Here is a 21,404-nt window from a genome sequence, read left to right as displayed (position 1 = left end):
GATTTTCATTTCTTTTTCTTTTTCAGACCTAAAAATGAAGGAGAAAGTTCAGCCTGTGCCAGGAAAGCAAGGCCCAAAGGATGCTCTGGTACCAAAGTGACCAACCAGCTTTCAGGATATGCTCCCAGTGAACTCGGCCTTCAGGACACGCCTAGGCTGTAGCTGGTCTATCGACACTGTCTTATTAATAGGGCTCACAAAGGACAGTGGTTTTGTTTTCATTTCTTCCGTCAAGTCAGAACATAGACAGAGCATTGCATATTTGTAAGATGGAGACTGAATGCAAAATGAACACAGAGAAAAACACCTGTCCAAAATTTCAGCTCATTGACATCTTTAGGCAATCACAAATGGTCCTTACTTTCACTGGCTCAGCTCACTGTGTTTGACACTTGGGAACAGTTTAAATCGGATCTTTTCAGTCCATGCTAGGGCAGCAATGTGGCAGAAGTCTCATGGCACTGTGGCGCCAGAGTGAGAGCAGCTCTCATCGCTAGCTGCGTTAATCTCCAGTGTTCTATAGTTTGGGGTAGCAAATGTGTTTTCAGTTTGTAGTGTTTAATCTCACAATACATTTGTTGAAATGTGACATATTGTTAAACGAATTTAAGTATACTGTTAAATCTAAGTTGGGAAACATTCAGAGATTCTGTGATATGGGACTCCCCTCTGTATGCTGTAAAGCCATTGGTTAATAAAAAATCTGCTTTGGGGCTATTGCAGTGCAGAATAGGGCAAAGTTGGAATTCCAAGCAGAGAGAGGAGAAGAGAGGAGGAGGAGTCAATGGGATGCCATGTAGCCGCTGCCAAGGGAGACAGACACCCGAGAACCTTACTGGTAAGCCACGAGCCTTGTGGTAAAATATAAAATAATAGAAATGGGTTAATTTAAGATGTAGAGCTAGCTACATTAAGATAGAGTCATTGACCAAGCAGTGTTGCAATTAATATAATTTCAGTGTGATTATTTCGGGTCTGGGCGGACGGGAAACAAACAAACAGCTTTCCTATAGCTCTGGCCGTGTGCTTCCTCGTTTTCTGTCAGTGAAGCACACACATACACATGCTTACCTGATTGTTACCCCATGGAGACTCCACATTGCTGGAGACTTAGAAGCCGTACCATCTATATAAGAAAGAGTGAGACTTATGACCACTTGGCGGGTGTGTGCTTCACCTGCTAGGTGATTTGAAGTAAGCCAGGGGATGTCTCTGTTTACACATTTTATTAGTTGGCTGTGCTGTTTACACATTTTATTAGTATATTACTGATATACTCCCATAAACTTGTTGACGTAACACAGTGCACATATATCTGTTTTTTTCATTCTGGAGATCATAAGTTCAAATCAATTTTATTGATTCAAAAATCAAGTTTTGTCTGAGCTACACTTTCTCTGAAGGCGCCTGGGAGAACATTGCCTTCATTTTCATTGCCTTTCGTCTGATGCTGTGTTTTTTAAAAATAATTAAAATTACTATTTTTATTTGTGTGTGCATGTGCAAGTGTGTATGTGAGTGCCCGGAGAAGCCAGCAGAGGGTGTCAGATCTCTCGAGTTGTAGTTACAGCTGTTTGTGAGCCCCCTGACATGGGCGCTGGACACTGAACTCAGGTCCTCTGGAAAAGCACCCAGCACTCTTAACCCCAGAGCCCTCTCCAGTGCAGATGCTGCATTTCTTGGTTTCATGGTCTCGTCTTCCATGCTCCTGGCCAGTGGCACATTGCCTTCTTCCCTGTAAAATCTCCTGTGTTTTATTTAATTTTGATATGTGGTCCAGCTGCTTTCCCAGACTGGTATCAAGCTCTTGGGTCCAAGAAATCCCGTTGCTTCAGTTTCCTGACTACCTTGGGTTATAGCATAGCACTATTATGCCTGACTTGCCTCCTCTTTAGAAAAAAACACATGGCTGTACTTAGATCCCACACCATCTCCTAGAATGTCTCCATCTCAAGATCTTCAGTGAAGCCACATCTGTGAGAGACGTGGTAGGGAAGGTCATGATCACAGGCTGGAGGACCGGAGCAGGGACACCTTTGGTGGCCATTGTTCTTCCCGTCACACTGATCTGTGAGGGAGAGTTCCTGTCTTAAAGAACAGAAAGGTCTGAAGAGTAACATCTATGAACACACACAGGGGAAGTCAATAGATATCATTGAGTCTGGAATGGGGGTGCGAGAGGTTGGTCCTGACATCCCACTAGTCTGGTCTTTGCCCTGATAGATATGTGGATAATGGAAGAGCCATGGCTAATGAGGCTGGGAGCCTGAGCCTCATGTCAGTGACCCCAGTCATAGCATGACTGACTGAGACAGGAGAAGGCTGGGAGCAAGGCAGAAGGCACAAGAAGATCACTCGATGGGCAGGACAAGAGAAGACCATCTCACGACCGCACTCTGAGGGCCATGTAGGTGGATGAGCATCTCCAAGTGAGAAAATGATACTACTTAAAGACATAGCAGCCTGATGACCCATCCTTCTGCGATGTGGGATGCTGAACTCTCCCTCTGTGAGTCTTAGGATGCTGGGGACCTCAGGCCTGATGACAGCGGCAAGCATCAGTATTCTATTGTGTGAGCTGTATCTTCACAATGTTTACAGCATCGAGAAGAGAAAACACAAGAATGTTCCTCCCTCCTTTAACCCCCATTCTCTCCCTTCCTTTCTCCCTCCCACTCTTTCTTCCTCCGCACAATGCCCTTCAAGGACAGTGTGTTATGAGTACTTAAGATGGTGTGTCTTCACTTTTGCCTACTTCTGCTCTTCCATACAGAATCTCCATTGTCCATGAAAAATTTATTTTTTTCTAGGAATTTATTCTTTATGAATCACAAGGAATACATACAGCTTGGTTAATTCCTCTCTAGATGAATTTGACTCTTACTGTGAGCCTCCATTTTCCCGTATCATCTTCTGGGTCTCATGCTTTTCCTTATTCCCTAGGGGACTTGAAATGCCAAGGCCTGTGTGGATCTGAGTTCTCCCTGATACTTAATGGTGCCGGTCCACACAGGTCACCAAGAATGAGTCTTCTGTTGGAAGAGCTTGAGTGACAAACATCTTCTGTGTACCTGGCTCTGTACTTGGTCCACAAGAACCTGGCACTGCTTTTGTCTCCAGAGGGGGTCAAGGCTGCTTCACCTGGTGCCTGACATATTAGGCACCAGAGATGTGCCTTCTCCTCAGGTGTTTACCTGAGTGTCTGCTGTGGCCAAATACTGACGGAAACAAGTGACAAGGGTCTATGGGGGAGCAGTGTTCATACCATGGCCAATACAGAGAATCCCTCTGCAAACCTTTCAAAGGCCGCCCTATGGAATCTACTTCCCCGGCCAGGGTTCACTTCCCAAAGGCTCCACAGACCGCAAAGATAATGCCACAAGCTAGGGATGACTGTTAAAAGCATGACCCCATGGAAGATGTTTCAGAGACAAATTATAACCCCTGGCAAAGAAGCCTGTGAAGGGAATGTGCACTCCGCTCCACAGTCAGCCTGGAGACTGGCTGGGCCCTGCATCCCTGCGTCCCTGCATCCCTCTGCTTCCTCTCAGTCTAGGAAGGCCTGAATCCTTTCAAATCTGTCATCTCAGAGAACTCTTGGTTCTTTCTTGTCCCGTAGACACTCAAACGCCAGAAGACACTGTTATTGTGCTGTCTCCTGACCCACTGGGACACTGGGTGTCTAGTGGCATGGTTACCACCTTGAATAATCAGGAGGAAGAGCAGAGGAGTCAAGAGGACCAAGGGGTCACAGGAAGGACCACCCTGCCACGGATACACTTACTTACACATACATAATCAAGTTTCACAAGGCCTATACATGCTTTTTTAATTTTTTATTTTATTTTTATTTTTTTATTGATATTTATTGAGCTCTACATTTTTCTCTGCTCCCCTCCCTGCCCCTCCCCTCCCCTCTTCAACCCACCCCCAAGGTCCCCATGCTCCCAATTTACTCAGGAGATCTTGTCTTTTTCTACTTTTTATTTTCCATGTAGATTAGATCTATGTAAGCCTCTCTTAGTGTTCTCATTGTTGTCTAAGTTCTTTGGGATTGTGATTTGTAGGCTGGCTTTCTTTGCTTTATGTTTAAAAACTACCTATGAGTGAGTATATGTGATAATTGTCTTTCTGTGTCTGGGTTATCTCACTCAAAATACTGTTTTCCAGCTCTATCCATTTGCCTGAAAAATTCAAGATATTGTTATTTTTTTTCTCCTGTGTAGTACTCCATTGTGTAAATATACCACATTTTCCTTATCCATTCTTTGGTCAAGGGACATTTAGGTTGTTTCCAGGTTCTGGCTATGATAAACAAAGCTGCTATGAACATAGTTGAGCACATGTCCTTGTGGCACGATTGAACATTCTTTGGATATATACCCAAAAGTTACTGGGTTTCGAGGAAAGTTGTTTCCTAATTTTCTGAGAAATTGCCACACTGACGTCCAAAGGGGTTGTGCCAGCTTGCATTCCCACCAGCAATGCAGGAGTGTTCCCTTTTCCCCACAACCTTTCCAGCATAAGTTGTCATCAGTGTTTTTGATCTTGGCCATTCTTACAGGTGTAAGATGGAATCTCAGAGTTGTTTTGACTTGCATTTCTCTGATGACTAAGGATGTTGAACATTTCCTTAAGTGTCTTTCAGCCATTTTAGATTCTTCCATTGAGGGTTCTCTGTTTAGGTCTGTACTATATTTTTTTTATTGGATTATGTGATCTTTTGGTGTCCAGTTTCTTGAGTTGTTCGTATATTTTGGAGATCAGATCTCTGTCTGATGTGGGGTTAGTGAAGATCTTTTCCCATTCTGTTGGCTGTCGTTTTGTCTTGTTGACTGTGTCCTTTGCTTTACAGAAGCTTTTCAGTTTTAGGAGGTCCTATTTATTGTTTGAAGTCAGGGATTGTGATGCCTCCAGAAGTTCTTTTATTGTACAGGATTGTTTCGGCTATCCTGTTTTTTTTTTTTTGCTTTTCCATATGAAGTTGAGTACCGTTCTTTTGAGGTCTTTGAAGAATTTTGCTGAGATTTTGTTGGGCATTGTGTTGAATCTGTAGATTGCTTTCGGTAAGATTGCCATTTTTACTATGCTAATTATGCCTACCTAAGAGCATGGGAGATCTTTCCACTTTCTGGTGTCTTCTTCAATTTTTTCTTCAAAGATTTAAAGTTCTTGTCATACAAGTCTTCCACTTGTTTGGTCAGAGTTACTCTGAGATATTTTATGCTATTTGCGGCTATTGTGAAGGGCGTTGCTTCTCTGATTTCTTCCCCAGCTCTTTTATTATCTGTGTACAGGAGAGCTTCTGATTTTTTTGAGTTAATCTTGTATTCTGTTACATTGCTGAAAGTGTTTATGAGTTGTAGAAGTTCCTTGGTAGAATTTTTGGGCTCTCTTATGTAAACTATCATGTCATCAGCAAACAGTGAGAGTTTGACTTCTTCTTTTCCGATTTGTAGCCCCTTGATCTCCTTTTGGTGTCTTACTGCTCTAGCTAGGATCTCAAGAACTATATTGAGTAGATATGGAGAGAGTGGACAACCTTGTCTTGTTCCTTCAGTGGAATTTCTAGGAGTTTCTCTCCATTTGGTTTGATATTGGCTGTTGGCTTGTTGTATATTGCCTTGATTATGTTTAGGTATGTGCCTTGTATCCCTGCTCTCTCCAAGACCTTTATCATGAAGGGATGTTGTATTTTGTCAAAAGCTTCTTCAGCATCCAATGAGTTGATCTTGTGGTTTTCATTTTTCAGCTTGTTTATATGGTGGATTATATTGACAGATTTTCATATCCCTGCATCTGTGGGATGAAGCTGACTTGATCATGGTGGATGATGGTTCTGATGTGTTCTTGGATTCGATTTGCCTGTATTTTATTGAGTATTTTTGCATCAATGTTCATGAGTGAAATTGGTCTGTAATTCTCTTTCTTAGTAATGTCTTTCTGTGGTTTGGGTATCAGGGTAATTGTAGCCTCATAAAAAGAGTTTGGCAATGTTCCCTCTGCTTCTATTGTGTGGAATAATTTGAGGAGTATTGGTATTAATTCTTCTTCGAAAAACTTGTAGAATTCTGAGTCTACAAGTCTACAATCCCATCTGGTCCTGGGATTTTTTTGGTTGAGAAACTTTTGATGACTGTTTCTATTTCTTCAGCAATTATAGGTCTGTTTATTTTGCTCATCTGGTCTTGATTTAATTTTGGTAAGTGATATTTATCCAGAAATTTGTCCATTTCCTTTAAGTTTTCCAGTTTTGTGGAGTATAGGTTTTCAAAATATGAACTGATGATTCTCTGTATTTCCTCCGTGTCTGTTGTTATGTCCCCCTCTTCATTTCTGATTTTGTTAATTTGGACGTTCTCCCTCTGTCTTTTGTTTAGTTTGGATAAAGGTTTGTCTATTTTGTTGATTTTCTTGAAGAACCAGCTCTTTGTCTCATTGATTCTTTGTATTGCTTTCTTTGTTTCTATTTTGTTGATTTCTCACTTTGATTATTTCCTGCTGTCTACTTCTCTTAGGTGAGTTTGCTTCTTTTTGTTCTAAAGTTTTCAAATGTTCCGTTAATTCACTAGTATGGGATTTTCCCAGCTTCTTTTATGTAGGTGTTTAGTGCTATGAACTTGCCTCTTAATACTGCTTTCATTGTGTTCCATATATTTGGGTATGTTGTGTGATCATTTTCATTGTATTTTAGGAATTTTTCCCTTTATTTCTTCCTTGACCCATTGATGATTCAGGTGAGCATTGTTTAATTTCCATGTGTTTGTGGGCTTTCTGAAATTAGTGTTGCTGTTGAATTCTAATTTTAAGCCATGGTGATCTGAAAAGCTACATGGGGATTATTCCAATTTTTTTGTATCTGTTGAGGTTTGCTTTGTTATCTAGTATGTGGCCAATTTTTGAGAAGGTTCCATGAGGTACTGAGAAGAAGATATATTCTTTTATGTTTGGATTGAATGTTCTATAGATGTTTGTTAACTCTATTTGAATCATAACATCTGTTAGTTCCCTTATTTCTCTGTTAATTTTCTGTCTGACAGACCTGTCCAGTGGTGATAGTGGAGTGTCAAAGTCTCACACTATTAGTGTATGGGGTTTAATAAATGATTTAAGCTTTAGAAGTGTTTCTTTCACATATGAAGGTGCCCTTGTATTTGGGGCATAGATGTTCAGTATTGAGATTTCCTCTTGATGGCTTTTTCCTGTGACTAATATGAAATGACCTTCCTTGTCTCTTTGGACTGATTTTAGCTTGAAGTCTATTTTGTTAGATATTAGGATAGCTACTCCTTCTTGTTTCTTAGGTCCATTTGATGGTATATTTTCTCCCCAACCCTTTCCTCTGAGACGATGTCTGTCTTTGAGGTTGAGATGTGTTTCTTGTATACAGAGGAAGGATGAATTCTGTTTCCGTATGCAGTCTGTTCACCTGTGCCTTTTTATAGGTGAGTTGAGTCCATTTACATTAAGGGATATTAATGACCAGTGGTTGCTATTTCCTGTTAATTTAGTTTTCATCATTGGTGATGTTAATTTGTGCATTTTTTTTCTTCTTTGGGACATGCTTTTTTATTAAAAATATTTTTGTTAGCTTACAAAGGGTTGGGTTTAGTTATGGCCTATTCAAACAGCAGCTGTTTTTATTCTGTCTCTCTTCTTCACATCCTCTGTCCTTCCCTAGAGCTCCCACCCCAGTGTCCCATTTCTGCTTTCACGTCTCATGGGACCCCTCCCCACCCTTCTAGTTCCCGCCCTAGTCTTGTAATCTTCATACGTTGAGATCTGCATGTTTGTCTCGATGGAGTCCTCTTACTCTGTGTGACCCATTCCAGGTCCACCCTACACCCTCTGTGGCGTGCTAACCTGAGAGATTACACATGACTTTCATTTTCCTCTCTTTAATTATAGAGGCTTATAAAGTGTCTACACATATCCTCCTAACACAATCTCATCTGTATCTGTGGCCTGAAATAGCATCATAACACGCCAATAATTCCAATATTTACATCTAGAGCAGGAATTTGTCTTCTGGGCACCTCTGCAGCTCTCAGGCCACTTGGGGTCCTCCCGGGCATGGCCAGTTGAGAAGTCTAGACTTGGAATTTTAAACTGACTTTCTCCTCACGCTGTTCCCATTTTGTTTGCAAGTGTTCTTTTCTGCCGTCCCTCCCCTGGCAGGGAAGTAACGAGAATGTCTCAATCATCCTTGATCCCTTGCCCCAACTTCCTGTTCAACCCAGGCAGCGGGGCTGTGCCTAGCACACCTCCGCTCCACAGCCTGTAACCGTTATTACCCCTGCTTCATCTCACGTGCTCCTTACAGCACAGTACGGACCTGTCTCCCTGTGTCATTTCCTCCATCAATTGCTATGGAGACTGGGTGATTATTAAGCCATTGTAGCAAACAGACCGTGGAGTGTTCTCACCTGGGCTCACTAGGCAACGCGAACCAACACCCACAACAGCGATTGTTCCCGGAGCGTCCACCCTGGTTCTTGTTTACAAACTGGATTTGCTTTACTGAATCTTGCTGGACGTGGCATGTCCTTTCTGGTCAGTGGCCATGTGGGCTTCTTAATGCCCAGTGGCAGGGGGGTCCCTCTGGGCTATTGGAGGTTTGCTCAATGCCCCCAAAGCCCATTTCCCCTGTGACGTCAGAACTTTGGCCTGGGTGGTGCCGAACACTTCTGTTCTGATGGCGCACAGCACGGTCCCATTAACACGGTAATATCAAGCAGCTCCTTAACTCATGTTTCTCTTTGTGCTTCCAATCTCCACACATGCAACATTCCCTTTCCTTCCCTGCTCTCACCTGCTGGGGGAGAATGCATTTGTAGTTTGGTAGGGTTTTTGTTCTACGTGTCTGGTGTGTGTGCGCGTGTGATGTGTAGGCCTGATGTGAGCTCAGATGTCATGTTTTAGGCATCTTCTACCTTTTAAAGTTTATTTGTGTTTATGAGACAGTGTCTCCCACTGACCAGTGAACCCCAGGGAACTTCTGTCCCTAAAACTCCTGTGCTTGGGTTACAAGGACCTGCCACCACACCTGATTTTTTAAAACAACAACAGCAAAAACCCAAACAAACAAATAAAACAAAAATCTGAATGAACCCCAAACCAAACCAAAAAAAAAAAAAAAACAAAAACCCCATGGGCTCTTGAGATTTAACTCAGGTCACTGTGCCAAGCGCTGGCCTTCCTGGCCTTCACCTTCATTCATCCTTGAAGAATATTTCCATGGACAAAGGGGCTAGCTTTGTTTTTAGTGTAAAGTGCCATTTACTCCTGAGTGTAAAGCACTGAGCTTTGGTTTCTATCATGGCTCGCAGAAGTCAAAGTGCTTCTTCAAAGAAAATCTGTCTGTCTTTCTCTGTCTCTGTCTCTGTCTCTGTCTCTCTCTCTCTCTCTCTCTCTCTCTCTCTTTCTCTCTGTCTGTCTCTGTCTCTGTCTCTCTCTTTGACTCAGGTTGCTGTGGAGGCTTCCTTCCTTCTTTCCCGTTGTTCACATTACCCTTTCTTCTGTACCTTTCTCTTCTGATACTCACCCTACTCTGTGTGCGCTCGCTGTGTAGCCTGCTTCCCACTCTGTCTCCGTCTTCACCTGCCCCTCCCCTACTGTTATCTTTGTTTTATCTGCTTTAATTTCCCACACAGTCTCTCTCTCTCTCTCTCTCTCTCTCTCTCTCTCTCTCTCTCTCTCTCTCTCTCCAGTTGTGTCAAAGTGTAGTAAAAGCCATCCACTTGGTCTTTAATTTTAGTTAGGATGCTTTTCACATCTGAAAGACTTTTAGGTCCTTTCTCACATGAACCGTGTGGAAGTTTTTATAATCTGAGTTCCTCAAAGGTCTCAGTGAATACAGCAGGCAGGGTTGGTTTGTCTGTGCATAGTACCCACACTCCTGGTGGTTTGTCTGTGCAAAGTACCCACACTCCTGGACTCTCCGGAGTGAGTCCCCTTTCTCACGGGCTTGTTTCTTGTCACGGTGCCGTGTCTTCTTGCACATCTGCTGACTTTGATTATCTTCAGCTCTAACTGGCTCTGCATGCATCCAGGGACCCCAACCCTCAGGTCCTTGATTGTAACCTGTCCCCTGTCCCCTGGCCTGTGGCCCTTCCTCTCTTGCCCTGCTGCCCTTTGGCAGTCTGCAGAGCTGCGTGGTATTACCAAGTCACCTTGAAGCCTGTCCCCTGCTGGTCCTTGTCCTTGTCTCAGGTGCCAAGCTCGCCCCTAGTGTGCGAACTCTGAGTTCTCTGGATTTCACCCTGATTGTCTGTCCTCTGAGATTCTCAGAGAACTGAGGTTAGAGTCCTCAGTGCACTAGTGGGGGAGGGAGGGACAGGGGTGGCAGCTCCACATTTTAAAATTCTGGGTGAAAAGCAATCCTTTCCGATTTCGTTTGTGGTTTCCCTGGCTAGGTATCACAGGAGGGAACTCGGCCCCTAGAGCGTAAGTAAGCAGTCTTTCTCCTGCTGGCGAGCTTGTTGGCTCTGCTTCTTCTGCATGATTGCCCGTGGAGATAAGCTTTCGGAGGGCTCACCTTACCCCGCAACAGGCACGCTCAGGCTCGCAAGAAGATAGGAACAGAGTGTACAGGTGGGGGTGTGAGGATTGAGTTGAAGCGAGCCACAGTTTTTCTTTATAAACTACCCAGCACCCCCCTCCCCCAGCACCACATCTATTTTTGGTTTAAGTGCCTTCAGGCTCTGAGCACCTGAACTCCTTTGAGTTCCCTGGTTCCTCTTGGTAAATTTCCTTCAGCTAAGCATTGAGGGAGGGATGGCTGCTTTCTTACTGCCCCCTCAGCCTCCAGGAGGCCTGTGGTGCTGAGGGGGCTGTGGTGCTGGGGAGGGGGGACTGTAATGCTGGGGAGGGGGGACCGTGGTGCTGGGGACGGGGTACTGTGATGCTGGTGCAGGGAGCCTGTGATGTTAGGGAGGGGGCCTGTGGGTCTGTGAGTCAGCCCCCAGCTGGCACAGTCATGCCCTTGGGACACTTTCCACCCATGTGCTCCCCTAAGGGTGAAAGTCACTCAGTTTTTACTGGTAGGACAGAACTCCAGGATTCTGATGTCACCTGAGCGTGCGAGGAGGGGTGCCGTACTGCAATCTGCTGTCAGGGCGAACAAAGTGATGGTGATGGTGCCGCTCTGGGGTCAAATGTCTTCGTCCAAGGATGAGTTTTCTCTGCTCTTGTGTGTCTTCCCCATGATGCTCAGCTTTGAGAAGATGCCGTCACTGTGGTCTTTCTCTGGGATGGGCGGCGCTGGCACTGATGCTGTGTTGACAGAGAGGACAAACAAAGCATCAGTTTTGGTGTAAATTGAATTTAATCCCTCAAAGTTTGAGGGGAGAATGGAGTACAACTTCAGAGCTGATAGAATGTTCGAGTAGGAGGGGACCACGGCACACCAGCTGTACTTTTACCAGAAAGCAAAGGAAAACAAAAACAAGGCCCAGAGAGGAGTGTGTTTTCCCCAAGGTCACAGAGCAAGTGCGAGGTGGCACTGGTCACTTGGGTATTCTGACCCGAAGCCAGAAGAATCTTCATCTGTGGATGGAAGAAACAATAAATAGCTTGGGTTTGAATTTTTGGAAGCATGCCGACACTAGAGTTCACCCCACAGAGAGTTCGCCATCCTCCCGAGCACCTTGCTGGTCTTTGACAAGGACCATGCCAGTCTTGGAGGTATTTGAAGGGATCCTGTTTTCTAGGGTAGAAGTTGGATTTATTGAGCAGTAAGAAGGTAATTCGGGACTTCTAGGGTCCTTTGCCTTCGTCTTTGTGTACGAGGCAGTATTCTGGAACCCCCATTCCTGTTCTTTGTAAGTCATTCCACACGCACCACACTTAGTGTGCACTGCTGTATACCAGGAGCTATGCAATGGACCAGACAGACAACAGTCCCTGCCTTCGCGGGAGGACAGTGTCATGTCACATAGAGGACAGACAATGTCAAGTCACATAGAGGACAGACAATGTCATGTCACATAGAGGACACACAGTATCATGTCACATAGAGGACACAATGTCATGTCACATAGAGGACACACAGTATCATGTCACATAGAGGACACAATGTCATGTTGCATAGAGGTGAGGGTATGGAGAGCTGGAGTGGAGGAGCCTGCAGTTCAGAAGTTAGGGAAGGGCTCCCTGGGCAGACTTTCCTGGGTGGGTGGGCAGCCGTGAGAACAGTGGAGGAGGGACTTTCTGGGTGGGAAGGCAAGAGTGGCTGCAGTTGAGGGAGGAGGGGAGGCAGGCAGGAAATGATGTCACACAGATCATATCAGTGCAGAGAACATAGAAAAGAAAAACATTGTGGTAAAATGTTGAGAACACAAATGTGAAATTTCCATCTGATTTTTGTTTGTTAGTGCTGGGAACTGAGCTCACATCGAAGAAGAACTCCTCCACTGAGCTGGGAACCGAACCCAGGGCCACGCTCACATCGGAGAAGAACTCCTCCACTGAGCTGCATTCCCCACTGGTTTTTATGAGATGGAGCCATCTCAGTGTGTTGTTCACCTCAGCCTCAAAATCCCAATCCTGCTGCTGCCATCTTCCCTGATGCTGGAATTACAGGTCTGGTTCACCATGCCCAGCACCTGAAGTGTGCTCATGTGTGCACACGTGTGACCATGTGTGTTTGAAGCCAGAGGACAACCTTAGGTATCTTTTCTGAGGTTTCTGTTCACCACAAGGTCTCTCACTGGCCTGAACGTGGCTAGACAGCGAGCCCTAGCGATTCCCCTGCCTGCACTGCTCAACTGTGATTAGGACTCTGTACCACCATGCTTGCCTCTTGTCCTGGGCTCTGGGGATCCAACCCAGGTCCTCACGCTTGTATGGAAGGCACTGTAAGACTGAGCTGCTCCCCAGCCCTGTCTTAACCATTTTTTACAGTGTTTAGATCTTAGAGTTAAATTTGTTCACACTGCTGAGAAGCCAGTGTTCAGTCTTTTCATCTCGTAAGTCTAAAACTATGCGACAGTTAAACAGCTCCTCAATCCCGTTACCCAGAAGCCTCTGGGCAGCTACCATGCTACTTCTGTTTTTATAAATGTGGCTACTCTGGTGCCCGCCTTATTTCACTTAGCGCAATGCTCTTCTGGTTCATCTATGTTGTAGTGCAGAACTTCATACCCCCTTTCTGTGTGTGTGCATATATGTATGTGAGCGGTATACTCACCCAAGGCCAGAAGAGGGTGTGAAGATGTCTCCTCTACCGCTCTCCATATAGTCTTTTGAGTCAGGGTCTCTTCCTGACACTGGGATTCCTGTTTTCTCATCCAGACTAGAATCCAGCCAGCCCTGGTTATCCTCCTGTCTCTGCCCTGGTTAGAGCTGGGGTTACAGGACGTGGGTGGGTTTCTCAGATTATTGTGTGGGTACTGGGATCTGAACTCCAGTCTTTATGGCTGAATTTGTTCCAGCACAGAGTCATCTCTGGAGGTGCCCCTAATACCTAATTATACCCCCCACATTTTGTTTGCCCGTTCACTTTTAGCTATTGGTAAAGTTTCTGCTGTGGATATGGGTATGCAAATGTAGATGTAACACTGTTTTGAATAGTGCTATGATTTGAATATGGCTTGTTCTCCACAGTGGGCTATTGTAAGTCAGAAACCTTGTTCCCAATGTGGTAATGTCACAAGGCAGAACCTTTAAGAGAGAGGTGTAGTGAGGCTTTGTCAGGTCACCAGGGGTCTGCCGTTGGGAGGGTTAGGGTAGTTCTCCTGGAACTCGTGATGCTCTCTGGCTTACTGTCTTGACATGTGATCTCCACCCCCTTTTCCTGTCCTGTATTAACTTCATTGAGCTGATTAGAACAGATAACAGGTTGAGGATTCCTTGTTCAAAAGGCTTGCATAAGAAATCTCTCATTTTTTAAAAAAGATGTGTGTTTGCATGTATATATGTTTTATCTGCATGTACATCTGCACATTAGAAGAGGACATCAGACCCCACGGAGCTACCATTATAGACAGTCCTGAGCTTCTGTGTGGTGCTGGGAATTGAACTCAGGACCACTGAGGAGTTACCAGTGCTCTTAACTGCTGAATCATCTCCCCAGTTCAAAGTAATCAACTAAAATTAACTTTTTAAAAAAAATGATTGCACAGATTTCACTGGTTGAGCATCCAGATAGAAAACCAGAATCTGAAGCACTACAGAATTGGGGACTTTGAAGGCGCCATGCCTATTAGCTCAAAACCGAAGCTGAGCTGTCCATGTGACAGACGCTCTAGGGACAGACTTTCCCTGCTTCTCCCTGGCTTTGAGTGGTTGTCCACTCTCCTTGGTCTACAACTGTGCCACCCATTATCTGGCTCTGTCCTCCTCCTTCTGTGTCTCTCTGTCTCCCTCCCTAAAATATCCCAGTCCCCGGGTTCAGGATTGTTCTAATCCACCCTGGCTTTGTCTGGAAAGCCCTATTTCCTAAAAGGGTAACAGGTACTAATGCTGGGCTGAGGAAAGAGTGTATCATTTGGGGGGGACGAAGTTCTACTGTTACAATTATACACCCTGACCACCCCACATGGCTCTATCCATGAGGCTTTTTGGAAGGGCATGATGAGGGCAATAGAGAAGAAGCTCAAACCCGAAGCCTATAGGCCTGGTTTACGACCGAGTTCAATCCTGTCAGCCCATCACTCCTACCTTGGTCACTTGGCCCTCTGGGTAGACCTGCAAAATACTGTGCACAGTGTCTCCGGGATCCCCCTCAGCTCACGCAACTACAGACTGTGGAGACTCAGGCTCTGAGGTCGCAGCCAGGGATTCTGAGCTTCGGACCTGATCAAAGCGTCAAGGGGCAGCCAGTGTGAGCTGCAGCTCAGAAGCCAGAGTGTATCTGCTCAGACATCTGGATTCTGGTGCCCAAGGTCACAGAATTAGACACACGTGGATAGTGGATGTTTATTAAAGAGGAGGGGGTTCCCTGAGAGTGAGGCAGTGAACTACAGAGCTGGAATGGGTCCAAGACCCAAAACCCCTGAGTTGTGAAAATCCTAATCCTTTCTAGGTCACTTACATGTACATAGAATCCATTTTTCCTGTATAGGTTACCTACATGCGCATAGCATCCATGTTTCCTTTCTAGGTCACTTACATGTACATAGAATCTATTTTTCCTGTATAGGTTACCTACATGCACATGGCATCCATATTTTCTTTCTAGGTCATCTACATGTACATAGCATCCATGTTTCCTTTATAGGTCACTTATGTGTACATGACATCCATCTTTTCTCTGTTCAGAAGACCCAGAGGTTTTCTCATATGTGCTCTGTTTTGATACACACAGCTCTGGTTTGGAAGAGTTCAAGGCCTTTATGGATTCTTTTGCACATTAATCTTGGTGTCTCTTTCTCCATCCTGATCTCCTGCAGAGGAGTCAGGGGTAGGAACACTGTGCAAGGTCTACAGGCCACTACATTTAGGTCCTGGAATCTTAGGCAAGGGACTGAATACCCCAAGGCTCAGGTTCTGTAACAAGGAAAGGAACACATTCAACGGCAGGGGTGAGAAGGAGAGGAGAGCGGTGAAGGACTGAATAATACTCCATTGCAGTGTTTTTCTTTTTTTTAATTTTTATTTTTATTTTTTTTTTTATTAAAAATTTCCACCTCCTCCTCTCCTTCCACTTCCCTCCCCTCCCCTCCCCCAGTGTTGTTCTTTTTCACTTGTTAATGGACGTCTGGATTGTTTATGTGTTTTGGATACCGTGCTTAGCGTGCTGTGACTGTGCCTCTGTGAATTACTGTTGGAACGCCTGTTTTCAGTTCTGGGGTGGACACCTAAGGGTGACATTGCTGGGTCACGGGGTAGGCCTGTTTCTGTGGTGTTGACAAACGATGGTGGGGTGGTCACATTATCTTGCATTCTCACCAGCAATGAGCGAGGGGCTTGACTTCTGGACAACAAACCCTCCTGTGTCCGACTTGGGGGTTGATCCTGGACCAGCTGATTTCCCAGTTAGGACCACAGTGGCTGGCGGCTCCGTTACTCGGAGACTTCCTCTGCTGAGTCTGCATGAGTGCTCACACAGACAGGGCGACAGGAATCAGGACTGCGCTGACGACCGGGGGTGGGGGTGGGGGTGGGGCATGGCACAGAGACAACGGTCACCCAGTCCTCTTCAGCATGGAAACAGTTCCCGTGGTTTCTGAACGTTATCAGAATCAAGTCATTTTCCTTACACCTCTTACCCAGCCCTGCTGGACGGGGAGTTACCTTTGGGGACCTGGTAGGGTCCTGCTGTTCCCAGCCTGCCGTCATGCAGTGCCGCCTTGCTCAGCTGTAGTGGGCCTGGTGGTCCCCCAGATGTTCTCTTGTTGAATGTGTTTCTCCTCTGCTCTCGTTCCCCGCCTTTATTCCCTTTGGTGCATGTTAGTCGCTGCCTGAGGGGCCAGCCTGCAGCAGAGTAGGACTCTAAGGGACAGCCACACAGTCGGTGCATCCTGGACTTTTTTTTATCTGAGGGGGTTAAGGGAAAAAGACATTCACGTCCTCTCTTGACGGCTTCCTTCTTTAGTCTTCTGTGTTCTTCGTACCGTGTTCTATATTCTCTGATCTCTATTCAGAAAGGTCCGTTCTGTCTCTCTAGATGTTTTCCTTCTAACAACTCCTTCTTTATTCTGGATGTTACTTTGCTAATTCTTTCATTCTTGATGTTTTTCTTCTAACCCATTTTAACTCTGTCTTTATTCTTTCCCTTATAGCTTATATACCCCAGCAAAATCTTCCAGGCAATGTAGAGATTACAATGTGGTTACATTCTGTTTTTCAAGTGAATGATTACAGTGAATACACGTGAAAAACAGCATGTTTTCCATATCCCTTCCATGATTAAACATTTTACATATTATAAGTGAAAAACAAATTATCTCAGGAACCCACGTACAATCATACCCAAGCAGCTTGTTCCAGATTAACCGTGTTGGCAAGGTCTTTTACTGTCAGTCTTCATTCTGCAGTTACAAAGAAAGGGCCAATTTCTTTATTACTTGTCTTGGAAGGAATCTTATAAGGACTCTTAAAGGAACTGCAAACCTAAACTTTTGTATATGAAAAAGAATAAGTCAGCTCTACTTTAAACTTTAGGGTGCCTACCCGCTCATCAATAGTTTTTATATCAGGAGACTGAGGGCAGGAATGGGTACAAGGAATTAATCATCACCTTTGATGATCAACTAACCCTCGCAAGGAAAGTACGTCAGCTGGTAACAATTGGGCTGCTTTGTATTTTGTTCCTTGACCTTGAAGAGTTCCCCACTCGACTATGTTTAGATTGTCTCCTTGGGTTTTTCACCTCAAAGCTGTTATCACAACATCTGATCTGATACGAGGCTTTTTATAAGGCTTTGTTCAGCTGATGGTGCACTCTGAAACCTGTGAACATATCTCCCAATATTAAGGTTAAAAGAATTTAAACTAGCTGGGCTACTGGGACTCAATTGTTTTTCTTAATCATTAACCCAAGCCGTAGTCTATACGGCTCCTCAATAGAAACTCATGTGTTCTAGCTGGGTGACACTTCCTTACTTTATACTTTTATCATCAAAACTGTATTTTGATGATAAACAAAACATTATTATCTTCGATTAGACAGTACAGCTTAGGATGAAATCATCTTCATAATAATCCACAGGTAAAAATGCCCAGCAGAATGGGATGCATCCGTGAGATAAACACACTACATTCCAGGCAGTGGGGATCTCTCCACACCCACTCACACCACACCAGATACCAGAGAAAGACGGCAGCGATGAACATAGGAAGACACAGCAGAAGCAAAAGACATTCTGGGGTCTCAGGTCTCGGGGCCATGCCTATCCAAGATGGACCCATTGGGGGTTTTCTTCCTGGTGGGCTGACACCAAACTTCAAATGCCATCTGCTGCTCCTCGGACATGGCCACCGGCACGTGTTGGACTGACGCGGGTAGCCATTTGATCCTCAGAAAACATTCCCTTGTCTCCTGGAGAAGAGAGAAGACATCCCAGCTTGTGTGCAGACACACGGCCACAGACTCGGACTCACACAGCATCTGCAGACATCCCAGCTTGTGTGCAGACACACGGCCACAGACTCGGACTCACACAGCATCTGCAGACATCCCAGCTTGTGTGCAGACACACGGCCACAGACTCGGACTCACACAGCATCTGCAGACATCCCAGCTTGTGTGCAGACACACGGCCACAGACTCGGACTCACACAGCATCTGCAGACATCCCAGCTTGTGTGCAGACACACGGCCACAGACTCGAACTCACACAGCATCTGCAGTAACTCATTTATATGCCGCCAACTGGGGTGAATTAGCCAAATAAAGTGTCATTTAATCTCAATGTTCTTCTGGAGTGACAGGGAACGTGAAGTCCAGCAGGGTCTTGTGTTCTAAACTGCCTTTCTTCTTCCTCTCCCGTGGGGTAAGGTCTCTACAATAGCCATGATTCCAGATCTTTCGTGGAGGTCCCATTGGAATCTGGACCTGGGCACCCTCTCGTGTGGCAGCATGCTTGTGCCTGGGGTGGCGTGGAGGGCACTGGCTTTTGCTTACCATAATTTTGAATGGCCACATGCCCACTGCCCCCCATGGAGAGAGACGTACACTATCTATTCTGGAAATCCCAGCATGTCTGCCGCAAAGCACCTTCCAGGGATGAGTGCCTGCCTCAGGGTGAGGTTAAGAAAGCAGGGTGTCCACCGAGACTGTTCCCCTCTGACTGGGGAATGTTGACAGCAAGGGGTTTAGGTGCCCACTCACTCCATTTGCCCTCCCCACAACCTGTTACAGGAAATGCTGTTTAAAAGAAACAACATTGTCCCTGGCCCAGTGTTCCTAAAGTCATTGCACGGGAGGAGTCCCTGCTCACAGAGGGAGGGCCCAAAATATGCAGGCTCATGAGTTACTGGTAGGGCACATGAGGCTGCATAAGTTTCAAGGCCTTTGCCTAAGTGCGGTAGGTTTGTTTGGTGTAAGGTTTAAGAATCAGCCTCCAGGCCTGATGTTTGGCCTGTTTCCAGCCACTGTGGGCTCAAATTCCAAAGGCAGCCGATGCATTCTAGTGCTTTCTCAGACCCCACAGAGGTGCATTTCATGATCATGTAGATTCTGAAACTGGTGGGGGGGGGGGTTCAGGAAGGGTTTCCATTTGGAGAACCTAAAGAGGCATGAGTTATGAGAGGGTGAGTGTAATTACCTGCTTTAGCCTTTGGGGGAGGAGGTGGGGGGAGGGTCTTATTTCCCAGGGTTTGCTCTCCAGCTATTGAATACTGGTGTTTGTTTTTGCTACTTGATCCAGACCTGAACTGCTGGCTATGGACATGCCACTGAAAAAGGTGATGGAGGAGGAGACCCAGGCAGATACAAATTTTCCTTTTTCTCTCCACCCTGCCCTCTCTGCTGGAGGCTGACGGGAGATAAGCAACGGTCTGGTGTGCTGGGCTCCAGGGAAGGGTAGGATGGAAGGGACTTAGAGGGGATGCTTGCCTTTTGTCGCTGAGCCTCTCTGGCTCACCCTAGACACACACAGCATAACCCTGTTCTCCATACACTACATATGGCACACATATACTCCACATACCACCTACAAGCAACACATACATGTCATGCACATACCACACATTGAACACACATGCATGCACATGCATCACATATACTGTCCACTACACACACACAGACACACACACTCGCACACACATACACACACCATATCCACACACAGTATACCCATTCACATATCCACGTTGCACACACGTCTCATGCACATACATCACACACATACTCAATTCCACACAGTGTATCTGTATACCTACCACACACACACACTGAAGGCGTAAGTCACAGACAATCCCACACCAGTTTGGAATTATGATTAATATAATGGTTATTTATTCAAAGGGGAAAAAACTTACAGATTACCGTCCCAGACAACAGCCCCTCCGCGCGAACAGGAAAGGAGTCCAGGGGCCGGAAACGGAGCCGGAAGACAAAGAGAGAGTGGAGGACAGCCGCTGCTTTTTTTAAAGGGAGAGACCACGCCCCAATGGGCTGGTAACTCAGCGGCGATTGGCTGAAGGAACTCCCACAGCATCTCCCCCTTTTGTTTAAGTAAGAGAGTTCTAAGCCTACTACGCAATTATATACAATAAGTACAAACCTACGAAATTATATACAATAAATACAAATATCCTATTCTAACTAGCTTAAGTCTTGTATAACAAATAACTTGGCCAAGTCATGAAAGGAAAGTAACTACATTTATATAATCTTCAATCCCATCGAAGATCTGAGAAGGGAAATAATGTTATCTGAGTAATTAGGAAGTGCAATCAAACAACTTCCAGAACATGTAACAAATCGCAGAGACAACTGGCTACCTGGACAAACACCCAAAGTCACATTTGCAGCGTTGAAGCAACCAACTTTGGCTAAGGCCTGATGTAACTGACATACCATTTTCAAAGGCAAGAAACTTCAAAACTATCTTACCCTGTCTTGGCAGGATATGACAGTCTTGTTTTATCCATTTACGGATATTCTGTAACTCTGTCAGTAGTTGAGGTATGAGCATTTCTTTACCCAAAGGCCAGTTCTGCCAAGAAGGCTCCAGGTGGAGTGTCTTTGGTGCTTAACATTCTCTCGGGCATAGATCAGTGTTGCCAGGAGTGATTGTGTCTCCCTACCATAGAACTCTGAATTAGATTAAAGGCCATTTTCTACAGCTCTTTGAAGAGGTTGAAGATTATCTATCTATACTGAATATAATCTCTATATATCTAAAGAACCTGATTAGTCTAATTATAAATGACAAACTTAGATGACTGTTGATCTATATAATTCTCAATATCTATCTAACTTAAAGACTGAGATAATAAACAAGTGTGCAATAAATGAGGACAATGAGACCTCCAAATATAAACAATGTGCAAGTATACATTGCAATATGGTAAATATATATCAATACATAAACAATATATAAGTATCTTAATCAGAGGTAGAAGTGTACAATGCAATATGGTAAATATACATATATCAATACAATATATATATACAAATACATAAAAATGTTTTAAACAGAGGTAGAAGCATGAAGCATGCATGCATAAAATAGTCAACATAATTTAACTTTGTATCAATATATAAGAATCGATACCAATATGTTTGTCTAAAAGCAATAACTCACAAGTACAAATCTATTTATCCCATAATCCAATTATCCCTCCTTTTTTTTTTATTTTTTTTTTATTTTTTTTTTTTAGGATTCCTGTGCTTATAAAATTCCTCCCCCAACCCTCAACCGTATACTAATTATAACCAACCCCTAAATGATGTCCCTAAACCCAAGGACAAACTTTATTGGGAGAGGGGACGTCGTTCTCTAGAATTACTT

General features: G+C 44.8%; 1 long non-coding RNA gene across 1 annotated transcript; it reads left to right on the top strand.

Annotated features, from left to right (window-relative positions):
* Window positions 1-12,362: 12,362 nt before the first annotated feature.
* On the top strand, window positions 12,363-18,356 carry LOC146895728 (uncharacterized). The gene is made up of 2 exons (XR_014997842.2): window positions 12,363-12,582; window positions 17,654-18,356. It is a non-coding gene; the product is annotated as an uncharacterized LOC146895728 (long non-coding RNA).
* Window positions 18,357-21,404: the final 3,048 nt, after the last annotated feature.

This window comes from Myodes glareolus, chromosome 2 (genome assembly GCF_982192425.1).
Source record: "Myodes glareolus chromosome 2, mMyoGla1.1, whole genome shotgun sequence".
Taxonomy (NCBI): domain Eukaryota; kingdom Metazoa; phylum Chordata; class Mammalia; order Rodentia; family Cricetidae; genus Myodes; species Myodes glareolus.
The sequence above is the reverse complement of the archived record's forward strand: the minus strand, read 5'-3'. Positions and strand labels throughout refer to the sequence as shown.